Source organism: Pan troglodytes, chromosome 8 (assembly GCF_028858775.2).
Source record: "Pan troglodytes isolate AG18354 chromosome 8, NHGRI_mPanTro3-v2.0_pri, whole genome shotgun sequence".
Taxonomy (NCBI): domain Eukaryota; kingdom Metazoa; phylum Chordata; class Mammalia; order Primates; family Hominidae; genus Pan; species Pan troglodytes.
In genome coordinates, this window is record NC_072406.2 from 73,382,026 (window position 1) to 73,399,229 (window position 17,204).

At 37.2% G+C, this 17,204-nt stretch overlaps 1 long non-coding RNA gene across 2 annotated transcripts; it reads left to right on the forward strand.

The window, feature by feature from the left end:
• The first annotated feature begins 305 nt into the window (after positions 1 to 305).
• On the forward strand, positions 306 to 16,900 carry LOC134807172 (uncharacterized). 2 transcript variants are annotated; one of them, XR_010146898.1, is made up of 4 exons: positions 306 to 449; positions 8,063 to 8,151; positions 12,714 to 12,860; positions 16,727 to 16,900. It is a non-coding gene; the product is annotated as an uncharacterized LOC134807172 (long non-coding RNA). The 2 variants fall into 2 exon arrangements; XR_010146897.1 differs by lacking the exon at positions 306 to 449 and having other exon boundaries at positions 12,749 to 12,860.
• Positions 16,901 to 17,204: the final 304 nt, after the last annotated feature.

Genomic DNA, 17,204 nt, shown 5'->3' on the forward strand with positions numbered 1-17,204 from the left:
ATTGCTCATGTTACATAAGGCACTCAGGCTTTTGCTGGCTCTTGCTGGGCTTGACTTGGTTTGATTTGTCTCAGCTTGACTCGGTTTCATGTGCCTTCTCATTCCCAGACCCAAGCTAAAGGAAGAGCCAACATATGGGATGTGTTGTTTTCGTGGTAGGGGCTTAGGCTTCAGGGTGCAAGCAATGCCTCTTAAACTTTCTGTTTTGAAGTGTCATACTCTCTTCCATCCATATTCTTCTGCTCAAAGCAAGCCACATGACCAAGTTGAGTGTAGCGTTGTGTATTTTTTTCTCATTCTACCAGGTGGGACTGAAAATCAGATGGCTAAGGGTGCAGATGCATTATTTTTTTTAATAGAAAAGGAGTGAAGAATTGAAATGATAATCCACTCCATCGTACTGTGCTACAGAGTTTGGACTTTATATAGAAAATGAAGAGTTACCAAAGGTATGTAAAGATGTTGATATTTCTTCTTTCTCCTTCTAGATTAAAAAGCAAGAAGTGAAGTTTGATTCTGTTTTTATTTCATAAGACTTTTTACACCACCATGCATGTACTAGGAACCCAGTTAATGTCCCTTTCCAACTCCATAAATATAATGTAAAAATAAGTTAACCACCACAGAGTTTTTCAGTTTTGGCCTCATAAGAGTTAAACCTTCACCTTAAATCTGAACTTTGTCACTGATAGACAGCTCTTGACACATTTATTGGAAAGCAGAAATAATTCTTTTTGGTCTGGAAAAGTGGGTGTGGGCTGTATGTGTGAGAAAGAGTTATGTTGGATAGACCAATTGTTTCCCATCCCAGACTGTGGTGTGTAGGTAAACTTTTGTGGCAGAGTGAGACTCTCTGTTCCCTTATCACTTTTGTTTCTCCCCATACTCACATTGCTATGAAGAGTTTTTTAAATCCATCTCAATGTTACTGAGAGAGAAATTGAATTATTTTACATGAACTCCAGTCTAAAGAATATCCATTTCCAGCCTTGCCTTACCAGCAGGAGGGGAAAGGAACCTGCTTCTATGTCCTTGGACAGAAAGACAGCAGTAGAATAAACCAGAAGTTTAGGTTTAAAGCTAAAAGGTAGAAAAGGAGGGAAAGAGATCAAGAAGAGGAGACATCTAGATACCATGTAAGATGCATGTAATAAGAACACAAAATTAATGTTTCACATTAGTTTTTAGATTCTGAATTGATTTTCAATTAGTCAAAAGTAGAGTGGTAGGATTGTTTCTGATGGTTTTGTTGTTGCATGCTTTTCAAGACATCGCTCTGCAAACTGTCAGGATTATGCTATCTAGATTTTTGACCATAACTCCATTGGTGAGAAAGGAGACAAGAGGGAAAAGGGAATGAGGAGCTTTGCTTCAGGGTGTGCAAGGCAGTAAAAATTTGCCAGGTCAATCTAGACCAGTGATTGGGAACCTCTGGAATAAGCAATCTCCAAGGGAAAGGACTTGTCTCAACGGCTTGGCTGTCAAATTGTTAGCCTTCTGGTGTTGATCCGTACTAAACACTCATGCATATCTCCACTGAGACGGTAAGAACTGAGATTTTAATAGCCTTTTGTGTCTTAGTGTCTTCTGTTGGCTATGTCACTGGGGACTCTTTACTATTGTTAGTTAAAAGCTTGATAACTATGTTCTGTTACAATATAATTAAATATTTGATTAATTGCTGCAGTTTTATTCCATGGAGTATGCAGTTTTCCTGAATCAAAGAGTTTGTCTCAGCACAGTGTCAAAAAACACAAAGATTTAAAGCTCATCCAACCATCAATTCAGAGCTAATACAGGGACCTTGACTCTCAAGGCTGCTGAATGGTAGGATTAAACAAACATTTTTAAAAGGGGGACGGTTCCTGCTACTGAACAAGAATGATAATAAAGTGGGATAAATATAGAAGAATGCAAACTTACATTTTTATATCTGAAATGTGTGCTCTGGCTTCCTGGTTTGGATCTTCCCTATTAATACAGCAAAAATGAAATCTAATCTATGAGAGAGAGATCAAGGTGTTGAATAGACTGAGATGTGAAGAAAGTGTTTCCCGAGTCACCAAACATTTACTGATCACCTTTCGTGTACCAAATACCTAAAGCAGTAAGATTGCTTTCAAAATGCTCATATTCCATTAGGGAATACAGATCTTTGTGAAATACATTACAGATAGATAAATACTAATAAGTGCACAAACAGAGATAGTGTGGTGAATGTGGTGGGGCAAGACAAGAGTGAGAAAGAAAATCAGAAAAATAAATTCTAAAATAACTGACTTTTTAAAAAGGGTCTCTAAAGAAAAGCTAAATGAATGGAGTGAGAAGAAGGAAAGCAGTATGGGTAACTCAATGTCAACTTTACATGCATGCCACTGTGAGTGGAAATCATCTAAAATATGAAAGACCTGGATTGGAGTAACTGGTCTGTTGCAGTTCTCGCTCTATGTGATTGTCAGTGTCCTCCCTTATAAAATTATGACAGAGTTGGCAACTTAAATCCATGCTTTCTTCCATAGTGTGGATTTGTTTCTGGGAAGCTGCTGTTCAACTACATTTATCCTTCCCTGCAGCTTAGCCAAGGCCACGTGACTATTTCTGGCCAATGGGATGTGGAGGTTGGCTATCTGATGTGCCTTCCCCTGCTCTTCTCTCTTGCTATGTTGGTATTGAAGATGGTGATGTCACAAGGGCATCTGAGAGCTGCCTGGATTTTGCAGACTCCACATCAGCAAAAATCAAACTTCTATTGTTTTGAGTCACTGAGCTTTTCGGGTTATGAATTGTAGCAGTTAGCCTAACAGGAGCAGTATAAAAATGCAAATAATAGCTATTCTACATTTCATATGGTTGTTGAGAGCCTCAAACATAACAAATGGGAAAGACATTGAAAATTTTAAAGACTAGACAAATGTTAGGGATTGTGGTTGGAAAGAAAATCAAAACTTACCAATTGAAAATTCATATCGAGTTTAATAAGAAATGTAATTGGATCAATTGAAAACATGTTTTCAGTGATTACTCTTGTGTTGTATGCTGTTATGAAAACACCTTTAAATTTTAACTGAAGGCCTTTTGTTTTGAGTGATTCTTAATGCTATAAGTTTAATAAATACATACTTTTGAACATAAAATTCTATGATATCTGATCTGGGTTCTTTTGGTTCACTGTTTAACAAAATATAGATAGATTGTCTCAAGGGAGATGCAACTTGAATTTGGAAATAAAGAGCAGGAGAAGACTAAGTAAGGAGGATTTATAGGGAAAAATGGCGAATTAGTCAGAAATCTTTCAGGTACAAGTGACAGAATCTTGACATGAAGTGGCTGAAGCCAAAGGAGGACTTTATTGATATGACATAACTGCAAGAATGGCAAGGCTGTGGCTGGGGTCAGCAAAAGACTAAAATTCCATTAGATTCCCTCTAATTCCCCATTTCAGCTTCCCTCTGCAGGTTATATCATGCCTTTATTGGACATTGCTTTTTCTCTTCATGGTTGTTGACAGTTCCCTGGTTCCCTATCCTAAACCTTCAGTTACCAAGGTAGGCATTACCTGCAATCTGTTCTCTTTCAAGTCCTAACATTCTATGGAAGGGATTTACTGGGTTATTTGAGTTACGCGCCCACTCCTGAAGAGGATGAAGTCACTAACATGGCTGCTTCCAGGTTAATCATGTGTATGAGGCAAGAATTTACTGGGAAGAAATCTCACAGGCAAATTTAGCAGCAAAGAGAATTTCTAATGCAAAATCATCAATTAAAAATTACTGTAAAAATACTATTCTAGACTGTTAAAGGACTGTAATAAATGAACAGACACTACTGTTCTCTGGGAACTTAAAATCCGCTGTTCTCTGGGAACTTAGAATCCACAGTGGAGATAAGACAAATAGACTTATAAAATGTTTATTTATAATGTAATTTGAGTGCACAAGGCAGATCTTTGTTTACTTTCCTTTAACATACATGATTTCTATTATGATTGAAAAGTCTTGATTCTTGGACAATATACAGACTTGTGACTCATATATTTTGGGATTCTCACCAACTTTAAGATTCTAAAGAAAGTTTCCCAGCTTAGTATTTTCATATAACTAATTTCAGCCACACTTTGTAAAAATATACATATGAGGTTTCTTAAAAAAAATTTTTTTTTCTCTCCACTGCTGAGATCACAAAAAGGGAATTTGTGTCTTGGCAACAGAAACTTATTATAAGAGATAATAATGTTTGACTTTGATTCTATGAATCAGAATGTTGGTATGGATTTAACTGGATTTTTCTAAAAGCATGCTAAAGTCAACATTTGCATGGTCAGAATTTGAGTAAATTTGCTTACATTCTGAGACATCTGATTAAGGAATCTTTAATCTTGTCTTTTGTTGTCTTACTGTCAGCATTTGCTCTTACTTTCAACAAAATTTAATACCACCTAGGTTTGAGGTGGGATGGAGGAGGATTGTGTTTAAGAAAGGGAAGGCTCAAAAGGATTTGCTTTCAAGGAATATTGAAGAGAGTATTTTAGATGATGACTGTGGGTAGCCATAGATTCAATCTGCTTAGGGCATAGACACAGATGATGCTTTCAAACTGTTTTCAAGGATTCATTGCATGAATTGGCAATGGTGTTGAATTCCAGGGTAATCTTTTAATCATTCCAAGTTCAGGTGTTATTTTTCTTCCTCATAGTTACCAACAAAAAGAAAAAGCAAGTTGTAAGACATGAACACACTGGACTCACCTCTTCACTCTTTGTACACTCAATGTTCATACTCTGGCACTTCCTAGATATGTAAACAGGACTTTTGGAATGTGATCTAAGAATCAGCAAAGAGTCTTCCATTTCCCAGTATGTCCCCTGCCTAGATGCACCCAAAGGCTTCATCATCAAACTCATTCAAGTTGGTTAACTCAGTGTCCATCTGGGATACTTTGTTAAACTGCAGAGGTCAACGGGGTTGAGCAAATCTGGAGAGGCATTTAATGGAGTCCAAGAGACAACATATTTATAATTTGTGCTGTTCTATAAAATGTGATATAGTCTACTCTTCTACAAAAAATGGAATAATACTATGCTTACTTGTTTGTAATTATTTTTTCTTTTGAGACAGGGTCTGTATCTGTTGCCTGGCACAATCACAATTCACTGCAGCCTCGACCTCCTGGGCTCAAGTGATCCTTCTGCCTGTGACTACCTCATAATTAGAGTGTATTTTACTATTTTGATAATTCTCCTATTGTAGAAAATTTAGGTCATTTCTAAATTTTTACTCATATAAACAGTGCTTCCCAAACTTTATCACTGTATCTTCAATTACCTTTTGGATATTGACTAAAATTTTTTTTCCTAGAAATATAATTAATGAGCCAAAGGACAGATCTTTAAACATTTTATTTTTCATATATGCTGCTCAGTTGCCCTCAAGAAATATTGTATGGGCTTAGACTCCTAATATTCATGTGAGGGGCCTAATTATCAGCATCTGTTTAGAAATCTCAGTGTTAAGTTTATTTTAAACACTGACCATTTTATACCTAAAACATTCTATAGCATTTTGGTTTAATTTTTATTTACACTATATGAGATTAAATATTTTTCATGCTTATTAGACATTTATGTTTGTTTATTTGTGAATTATGTATATACCCTGTGCTTGTTTTAATCTTAGGGTGTTTGCATTAAAAAACTGATTTGTAAAGACTATTGATCTATTAAAGATAATAGTTTCCATAGTTATATAACATGTATTCTAACATGCAGATTTGTAAATATATACTTTTTATATGGTTATGTTTATTCTTTCTTTCATGGTTTCCCTTTTTGGTGTTATGCTAATAAAGATTTTTATAATGCTACATTATACACACAGATACAGAAATTTTTTATTTCTAGTATATATTGCAATTTACTACATCATTTTGAAGATGTTATTCAATTGTCTTCTAATTTTCGTTATTATTTTTGAGATATTAGCTGTAAATCTTATTAGGATTTCCTTTTAGGTAATGTGCATTTTATTCTGGTTTATTCGAAGATTTTCTCCTTGTCATTGGGTTCTAGTAGTTTTACTACAATAAGCCTATGTGTGTTTTTCTTTGCATTTATCCTCATTATGTATTTGTGTCTTGATATCTTTGATGATAGGAACCACTGATTAAGACAATCAGATCTGAATTCCCTTCCAATCAAGCTTTTTCTTTGTGCAATAATATGGAAGTAATCTTTCTAGGCCTGTCTATCATGGAGCTAGATGGGACTAAAGGGCTTTTGAGAATGGAGAGTGAATGAGTTGGTTTGTGATTTTATGCCTGTGAATGTGAATACTGGACTCTGTATAAATAATGTTGTATGTTTATGCTGGTAATGGGAACAGTACAGGAGAGAGGGAGAAAGGAACTGTCTGTTGTGCAGATGAAAGTGTGTTTCACTTGGGATTTTTTTGATTATCCAAGACATCATAAACCTATTAAAAAAGAATTTGTTGGCTCTGGTAACTTAATATTCAGTTGTAGATTTAGCCTCAATCTCTGTTGGCTGCAGGGATCCAAATGATGTAATCAGGCCCTGGTTCTCTTTCAAAGTCTCTCAGCTAGCTACTCTTCTCTCTATTGGAGTTATTCTCAGATAAGTAGTCTGTTGTGTTAAAAATATTACCTCTACCAACTTTAACTTAATTATTTTAGATTCAAGTCTCATGAGAAAGAACACTTCCCTTAGTGTCAGAGTTGCAGCAAAATTGTGTCTTATTTGCTCTGATTTGGCCTTTTGGTCATCCTTGAACAATTATTATGGCCAGAGAAAGGAAATGCCCTGATTGGCTAGACTAGTGTCACATGGTCACTCTATCCTAGGTCTGAAGACAGGAGTTAAGTCAATATGAAGTTTGCTAGTTGATAATGGGTGAAGGGGTTATTTGTTAGAAGAAAATTGGGGTTCTGTGGTGACCTAGTCTCCATTTCTTCATCTTTTGGCCTTTTGAGACTTTTATAATTACAGTATTTTATGATGCAGAACAGTCTTTTTTTTTTTTTTTTTTTTGTTGAGTGGCTATCTGGAATTGTTATATGCTTCTGAAATACTTGAATATACTCATGTCCTATATCGATGTTTGTAGTTCCTCATTCAAATCATCTGCAATAGTTTTATAGCTAGAGGCAGATTCAATGGTTTTGGACTCTGGATACACATTAGAAATACCTGGAGAACATTTATGAGGAGATTACTGGCTTTTCTGTAGATATTCTGATGTAAGTCATCTAAAGTGAGACCAGGGCATTGAAGATTCACTGTAAAACCAGGATGAGAACCATAGGTTAACAAATTCTGGAGCAAATCAACTATAGAATTTCTTGGGAGGTAGGTGGATTTTACTTCCTGAAGTGTTTGATAGTTTCCTTTAGCCATTATATGTTGACATCCTTTATTTCAATGCTGTTTGATTTTGAGTTAAGACTCATTGCTAGACATGCTGGGTTAGCAAAGGGGATGATGAGAATGAAGGTGGGAATGGCAGGAAAGTAGATACAGCTATAAGTGAGATGCTTTTCCTTAAAGACCTCTGAGAAGCCACAATAAAAATAGCCCACCTTGAAAATCTACTTGGTGAAGCACTCATTTACTGATATCTAGTCAGAGGGCACATGGCGGATGTTTTCCTTCAATTCTTAGCTGCCTGCCATTAACTGTTTCTTTCTAGCTGGGGGACTTCAAAAGACAACATAGCACTTGTATGTATATCCAGCTGTCCCATGCTGTGGACTTCGGTTTTAACCAGGTTCCTTTCAAGCCCTATTTTCAGTTTCTACAAGTGGCTTAGAAGAGAGGTGTTTCTAATGGACCATTTCAAATAAATAGATAGACTCAGAAAAATAGTGACCCAGACGGTGCCTGGATAGTGTCTACTTCCTAGCTACATAAGACATTTCAGCATAAGCATCATGGGCACTAAATATTTGCAAAGGTTCGAACACTGTTTCCAAATAATAATGAATGAAAATCTTGTACTTTCTTTTTTAACTTTAATTCTATATTATTTTTTCCTTTGCCTTAAATTCATAGCCAATTACAGTAACAGAGGTGAATATTTTCGTGAGATCTCAGATGCCAATATCCAGAAGTACGCGGCTGGCTCCAGTATTTTTAAAAACGTAAGAACTGTTCTCTTAACATTTATTTATTTATTTATTTATTTATTTATTTTGAGATGGAGTTTCACTCTTGTTGCCCAGGCTGGAGCGCAATGGCGCGGTCTCGGCTCACCGCAACCTCCGCCTCCCGGATTCAAGCGATTCTCTTGCCTCAGCCTCCCGAGTAGCTGGGATTACAGCCATGTGCCACCACACCCGGCTAATTTTGTATTTTTAGTAGAGACGGGGTTTCTCCATGTTGGCCAGGCTGGTCTTGAGCTCCCAACCTGAGATGATCCGCCTGCCTCGGCCTCCCAAAGTGCTGGGATTACAGGCGTGAGCCACTGCGCCTGGCCAACATTTATTTATGTGTTAATTTTTGCCGGAGAGCCAAGAGTTTGCCTTTGCCTTGCCGGTCTTCATGTCTGTAGATTGAGGTGGAGATAGGGACCTATTGGAGTTGTTGGTCTTCAGTCTACTGTCCTCCAACCAACCTCTCTCTTTTCAGCCTGTTTCTCTTTCTTGTCCATAGGCTCACAACGTTTTATCCTGGAGCCTGTTTAGTTCTATTGGCTCCCTGGCTGCCATTAGCCTTATATTCCCTTTGGTAGATTCTGGACTGTGGATTATTACACTGTTTTATCCATCAGCATATTTACATCTGCTTTCCAATTCCAGAAATGTGAAGAATCGCCCTTTTCTCCCATTGTCTGTGTTCTTATGCTTATAGTCCTCTTTGGGTGGGCTTTTTGATGGAAAGGGAGGGGAATACCTGGTTTCCCAACCTGTACCTGTAAGTTCTTTGTTTTTGTTTTTGTTTTTTCCTTTTTTTTTTTAACCATATCATGTGTGATATGGTTCTTCATTCACTTAATGAAACACACCATAATAGTGCTTTTGGAAGTAAATGTACTCAAATCTGTTAGTTTTACACATAAGGATATGGATGAGCGACAGCATTATTCATGTGGAGGAAGGAAAAATGAAGCTTAATGTTGCTTCTACTGCCAAAGTCTACTATGAGACTTTGGAAAACAATTTAAAAACCAAATAGGTGAGAGCTTTTATAATGTAATTTGTAACATTTTATAAGGATGACAAATGTCCTAGAATTAAAAGAATGAACCTTTTGGGCAGACTATAGGACATTCATCTAAGAATAAATTACTTTGGAACTTCTGTTCCTTCTTTAATATTTGTAAGCAGTTTTTACCCAAGGCGTAATGCCAAGCAGTTTCAAAAGTATAAATTATTACCCATAGCTCACACCATTTTATCCTTTTTTTCTATTTAATTAAATGTGCCTCTCATCTCTCTATCAAGAGGAATAAAACTCAATTGTGATGTATTTAGTCCTTTCTAGTTTATCTTTCTGGTACTTTTAAAAGGTAGCTCCATGCCATATGCTATGCACCAGAATGGCTGTAAATAATCATAAAATTAAATGCCAGAATTTACCACTACGTGTGGTTTCTCATTAAGGTTTGATGTGGCTTCTCTAAACTGAAAATGGTTGAAGGGTTGATTCCTTGTATTATCAAGCTGTTTTCTGAGCTTTCTTGCTGGCCCACCTACCTGGATATATAATTAACTTCACCTCTGAAAGGCTTCTGGTAGATTTGGGCTACATCTTTGGGAAAATAAGAGGTTATTCTCTGAAACACATATGTGCTTCGGAATAGCAACTCCAAAGTATCTTCAGTGGCTGTTCCCTAATATGATGGCAACCATATGTTCTGGATATTCCCTACCAATACTGTGTCATGTACCCTGATCTGGGGTTTGGAAAATACAGCCAATACCATATGTAACACTAAGTAGGGAGAATAGATCAGGCTGCTATTGCTAATGAGCTAAATGTTATTTTAAGACACAGCCCAAACTAACCCAGACTATATCAGTCATTATTTTAGATTCATTACTTTAGTTTTCTTCTTTAAATAATACTGTATTCTAGAGAATTAAAAATTTTCATAATGAGAAACCATGGCTCTATGATAACAAATCCATTTAGGGAAGAGATTATGGACAGTAAAATCAATAGAGATTAGATTATTCATATTTTTAGCTCAGTTGTTTTGATATTCTTCTTTAGATATTGTGCTATAGAGAATTAGGAATTTCCAAATATAAATGACAATGGTCCTATGCTCACAAGTCAATTTAGAGAAAAGATTATATAAATTAAACTTAAGTTTTTCTCTGTGTGTGTGTGTGTGTGTGTGTGAGTGTGTGTGTTTCTGTCATGATGGCAACAAGTAAACATTAACTCCACTAAACAGTGCTTTAATATTTCCTTATCTTCCAATGGACTGTGTTTCATTCTATCATCAGTAATGATCAGGGTAATTATTTCAATAAACATTAGTTTTGAATGCCATTTATTGTGCAAGGTAGTGTCCTGGGGACTGAGGACATCCTAAAATAGATGTCTTAACTTTTGTTGCAAAGCAGCTAAGACTAGTGCCTGGAGAAGAGTCAGCTTCTTCTCCAGCCACAGTGGTTCAGTGTTATAAGCCAGACAGATATATGCTTGTCACTTATCAGGTGTGAGACTTGAGCAGGTTAAATAACTTCTGGTGAGCCTCGGTTTTCTCATTTGCAAACTGGGGCACATAAGACCTTCCCTACAGGTGGTTGCATAGGATAAATGAGGTGATATTAGTAAAGTGCTCAGCACAGTTTCTGGTACACTGCAATTCAGCAAATATTGGCAAAAGTAGTCATTACTGTTATAATAATATCGTTTCTATTAAAATTGGTTGATGATATATGTCAATATCTGGCAGCGCTTTCATTCGGCAGAAGGGATAGGAAGTATTTGCCTTGGTTTTATCAATATTACGTCAGAATAGGAGCGGAGGTGAAGTATGGCAAGAATAACAAAACTGTGTCTCTGTTCCCTAATGGTTGGCATCACCAATTCCTATAAACTCTATCCCTGTTCATTTTTCCTGGTTTTTCTCCTATTTTTGCCCATGCCCAGAGGTCTCCACTTGTTAATATTCTACCCAGCTTCCTAGAGTGCTGAGCAATTTCTCTGTTTGATGGTGGGTCTGGTCTTATCCTAGCATCAAACATAAATTCAGCCACCAGAGCCAAGAATAGAGAAAAAGACAGAAAAATAGTTTTTTCTTGATTTTTGAATTCGTCACATAAGCAGCTTTACGATGTAATACATTTTTAACATGCCCATTTAATTGGTTATATTGATATAGCTAAAATCAAATGAAATAGGGTCTATACTGGAACATCTTGGTTGCTGCAAGTAGGGGGCTGTCTATAAAATGCATTACTGTAATGCAAAATAAAGAACCCACATAAGAAAGGAAGGTGAAGTGCCAGGGAGCTCATAGAACATTCAATCATCTTTAGAAAAAAATGTGTTCCTATTTCAACAGAATCAAAAATCCAAAGTGATGATCAGAAGAAAGAATGACCATATACTTATTCTCTGTGTTTATTTCTTTTGAGAGACTCATGAGGTCTTTGCTGGAGAAGATCTTACAGACCATCTAGTCTGTAGTGTTTCCCAACATTTTTGTTTTAAGACTGTAGCAGCCCTTGTTGAAGTGAAGTCCTCCGTACAGCTTGCATTTGAAATAGAGAATAACTAACCCGTACGGGAGTGGAGGCAGAGCTCCTAGAGCTCTGGTTTTCCACCTCTACTCCATTCACAATCTCTGCTTGCACCAAGGTGTTAGCTCAGGGTTCTTGAAGGTTTTAAGAACCATGGACTATGGTGATCTCATAGAATCCTTTATTTTATATAAAAAACTGAGACCTACAGAAAGAAAATTTTATGTTTAAAATCATTAACTTGGTTGGGCGTGGTGGCTCACCCCTGTAATCCTAGCACTTTGGGAGGCTGAAGTGGGAGGATCACTTAAACTCAGGAGTTCAAGTACAGCCTGCACAACACAGCAAGACCTCATTTTTACTTAAAAAAAGAAATAATCTGGGGGTGGTGGTGCACACCTGTAGTTCCCAACTACTCAGGAGGCTGAGGTGGGAGGATCACTTGAGACCTACAGCCTGGGTGACAGAGTGAGACCCTGTCTCAAAAATAAATAAATAAATAAACGTAAAATCACAAGCTAATTACTGTCAAAACAGGTAATAGAACCTAGATCTCCTAACATCCAATCCATTGTACTTCACTTACAGTATGGTATCTCCTCATTTAGCCTGTTTATTTCCTTCAGTAGTCTCAGTAAAGAGAAAACAGGGAAGTACAACCACCCATAAAGGATATTACTGCTGTTACTGCTACTACTACTTCCGCTATTACTATTTTTACAGAATGGAAAAAGAAAAACAAATAAATACATCCACGATGAAAATGTTAATATAATCCATATATACAACTGGACACGATGTGCTTCTCTCTTCATAAGCACATATTTTTTAATAGACCATATTCTGATTGTATTTGAGGAGATACCAAATATAGAAGAAATTCTCCAGCTAATGAAGATGATTAACTGCGTTTGTTCTTTTTAATATAAGGTTGACTTTCAGTAACTTACAAATGAATCATTTCATGCTTTTCTATCTGAAATTGATTATGTGGTCCTTGAAAGAGAGTGACAACAAAGAAATGAAAATGCTTTTCCAGGCACTTAAACCACATCTTAGAATTGGGCAACGAAAAGAAGACATCATTGGATACTATATCTGACCTTTGCTTTTGCTACCAGCAACATAAAGTAATACCATTTACTGCACAGGCAAGTAACAGATTCTGTTGACTGATAGGTTTTACATGTGCTTGTCAGTGTATTAGTTTTCTATTACTGCATAACAAATTACGAAAAGCTTTGTGGCTTATAGCAACAAATTAATTTTCTCACAGTTTCTGTGGGTCAGGATTCTAGATACCAGTTAGATGGGTGTCCTGTTCAGACTGCCACAACGCTGAAATCAAGTTGTCAGCCAAGACTTGAAGTCTGCTTGCAAGCTCACTAGTTGTTGGCTGATTCATTTCTGTGTGTTTGTATGACTGAGGCTCCTGTTTTTTTGCTAGCTGTTGGCTGGGGACTGCTCTCTGTTCCTAGAGACCACTCTCTTCTAACAACATGGATGTTTTCTTTAAGGCTAGCAGGAGAATGTCCCTCTGCCATTCCACCTTCTTTTATAGAATGCTCTGATTAGGTCAGGCCCACCCAGAATAGTCTCCCTTTTGATTAACTCAGTCAGCTGATCAGTTACTGAATTATGGATGTGATATCTCATTACATTCACAGGTTCTCTCCATACCTAAGAGGAGGCAGGGGTTTATTCAGGGCTTGTACAGCAGGGAGCTGTAATCTTGGGGACCAGTTTAGAGTACTGCCTACCACATTTGGATTTTTCTAATTTATGGCCAAGGTAACTGAACATCAGGCAAAATTTTCATTTAAACCAAATTTGTATCTTTTTAGCCCAAAGGAATAAATTTCCAAAAATATTTGGTTGTTGGGGGAAAGTCGCATGGAGGAAGGAAAGAAGTGAGGAGGGCCCTTTCCAAACTAAGAAATATTACTTAGAAATAAAAAGTTTATGCTTCAGCAGATTTCTCAAAAACAGGGAACTCAGTATTTTAGCATGAAAATGTTTTTCCTAGGAGTTATAGTTGTCATTAAAATTCTTAAAAACAAACAAAAGAAATCCTCTAGATTCAAGTTCCATGGTTTTGTTTGTTTGTTTGTTTTTTGAGATGGAGTCTCGCTTTGTCACCCAGGCTGGAATGCAGTGGCCTGATCTCAACTCATTGCAACCTCTGCCTCCTGGGCCCAAGCAATTCTCTGCCTCAGCCTCCCGAGTAGCTTACAGATGCCTGCCACCATGCCCGGCTAATTTTTGTATTTTTAGTAGAGATGGGGTTTCACCATCTTGGCTAGGCTGGTCTTGAACTGCTGACCTCATGATCCATCTGCCTCAGCCTCCCAAAGTGCTGGGATTACAGGCATGAGCCACCGTGCCTGGCCTCCATGGTTTTACTGTATCCGTGAACATAGCTCAGATCTTGTTACCAACTTATAGGGATACAAACCTAAGAAGCTTAATAACTTTATGACTAAACATTCTGAGTTATAATAAGGTAGGGGTGGGCACTATTTTAGCAAGTGTGAGGTATCTATTAAATAAAGAATAGTTTATGGTCAAAATAATTTTTGCTTTGTTCCACACAAAAATCATGTAATTTCTCACAATTTTCTCTTTGATTTAATTTGATGAAGAATTCTTTCCACCTGATTTCAAGTTCTTTTAGAGTTTCAGGTTGAATTCTTTATAAACTCTTTCAGACTTTACCATAAGTCAAAACCATCTCAGTGGGACTTCTGGAGCTGACTCCATTTCAGTAGAAGTTTGCAAGCTTCTGTCTATTGGGGTTAAGTTCAGAAAGGTTAGAAATTCTGAAACTGTGGTTTTGGTTTCAGGGAGGAGTGCTAGCATTTGGTGTGGTTGTTCTACAAATGCCTTTGGGCTCTAGTTTGCGGCCTAGTGTTTCAATGGAAGACAATACATGAGGAATTTGATTCTACCTATAATTCGGCCATTCTTTGTGACTCTCATCACACCTTAGTACTTAGTACTTAGAGTACATAGTATTTCAGACCAGTTGCTGAATGTGGTTCCCCATTTCAGTACTTTCAGCCCCCAAAGCCTCCCAGATAGATGAAAAAATGGAAAACTTGAAGTACAAATGAGAATTATTCCTCTGTGTTAATATTATTGCCCTTCCTCTACTCATGCTTCCTTTCCTTCCTTCCTCTTTCTGTCTCACACTCTGTCTCTCTCTATTCATCCCCCAAACTACTTTGAAAACAATAATCGCAGACAAAGAACAGAGAAAAGAAGGAACCTATTCATTCTCAAGTATCTAGGGTTGGACAGAGCCACAGATAAAATTTGTGGTCCCTGGTCCCTAAGTCCTTAGAGCTCTGCTGAGACAAATATCAAAGACAACAGCTGTGCAGCAGTTTCTCAGAGGAGTCAAAATTTGGCTACATCTTTAGGGATTCAGATCCTTGTCTAAAGAAGATTTTCTGGCCCTTAAAATTGAAGAAGTTATGACATATTACTGAAGATGTGTTCCCTCCTCCACCCCCAACCCTGCTTCCTTTCTTTCCTTTCTTCCTTGTTGGTGGTAAATATTTTATCACTGTGAAAATAACTTAGGTGATGGATGATTCTAAAAGGCATTTCACCCACCCTTACAATGATGTAGCCAGGCCCAGTTGTTTAATGATTATGCCTCATGGTTAAATTGTTTCAATGACATTTGCATTGCTTTCTATAGATAAAATACTTATTTTCAACAGGTAAATACCTAGGGTGAATTAGCCCTGACTGTACTGCTCTTGGTATTAGTGAACTGGTTTTTAAACTGGCCAATACATGGTCACCTAGGACATTCAACCTTAGTATGAGCAATGTGTTAAGCGACTCTGACATCATAAGGATATACGTTTTCCATTTTGTCTTGGGCCTGAGAAAGGCAATCAGGGCATTTTCTGAAGCTGCTCTTGTATACTAAATCATTCTTTCTTTGTCCCGTGGATGAAGCGATTCTGGTTCAGAGGAAATGGTATGAAAAGATTCTCACCACTGGCCTTGTGTGAATTTGAGGAAAAGTACATGGCTCATTTATTTGCCATTAAAAACCAAACACCACATGTTCTCACTCGTAGGTGGGAATTGAACAACGAGAACACGTGGACACAGGAAGAGGAACATCACACACTGGGGCCTGTTGTGGGGTGGGGGGAGGAGGGGAGGGATCGCATTAGGAGATATACCTAATGTCAAATGACGAGTTAATGGGTGCAGCACACCAACATGGCACATGTATACCTATGTAACAAACCTGCACGCTGTGCACATGCACCCTAAAACTTAAAGCAGAATTAAAAAAAGATAGAATGTGATGTGCATCCAGAGAAAAATAAGATATATTAGAGAAGCATTATGAAAAAAAAATGTACAGCCAAATCAGTGCAATATTGTACATGTATCTCAAAAGCTTTGCCACTAATGAGATTATATTTTTCTTTTAAATGAGGCACATTAAGTTCTAAAATTCAAACAAACCTCTTTCTATCCTACTCAAAACCTTCTGAAGAGCTTCATGACGTCAAAGATGTGGGAAATTTAACTGAGTTAAGTGCTTTATACTAGAGTTAAGTTTTGAATTCTCATTGGAGTAGTGTTTTTTGCAGAGTTCACATAGCAGTTTCAGAGTTTGTGGCATTACCAAAGACTCACAGGATCATAGCAGAGAATGGATAAATCAATAAAGGCTCTCATGCCCAACATTCTATTTTCTCTTAGTTGATTGCTTTCTTCCAAAAAATAAAAAAACCCAAAACCCTATATTCCCCAAAGTACTACCTTGTGCTAAAATATTGCTTTTTCAGCCTAAAATTTCCTGTTCTTGCTACTGTGTAAAGCCCATGGTTCATATTAGTATAGATTATTGATTTCACTAACTCTCTCCAGTAAACTTGAGGTATTCTGGGTAAGAACTTAGACTAAGTGTAGAAGTAGACAGCAAATGATTAAACCTGTGACACATGCCAAGTCTCATAATTCTTATAATCATATCCCTTAGGTCAAATCGAAAAATCATGTGAAGATGACATGGCCCTTTTTTCTCGAGAGCTACCAGTCACACTTCCTAAATCTTCATACCCAAGGAGGGTGACCTTCACAGACTACATGGTTCTCCAGCCAAATATATGCACTTTCCCACTGGATCCACCAAACAAATAAATAATGGTAAAGCAAGAAAATTCAATATCTTAACTACAATAAAGTCATCCTGAATAGGTACAATAGAATAGGCCCAGCAACCCAGACAAAATGCTTCGTTCCCCTTTTCTGTTTTGTATTTTAAGTCTGTGCATGGAAAAAAGACTTCATGCTTATATGAAAAAGGATTCTCCTGATTTAGTGACAGTAGGACCTGTATTTTTGGTGTCTTCCACACACTCTGATTCAGGTTGTCTTTATGTAACAAGCATTTACTCTGAACCTACTAAGAACCTGGCACCATGTTGAGTGCTTAATGAACAGTTCTTGCTTTTAAC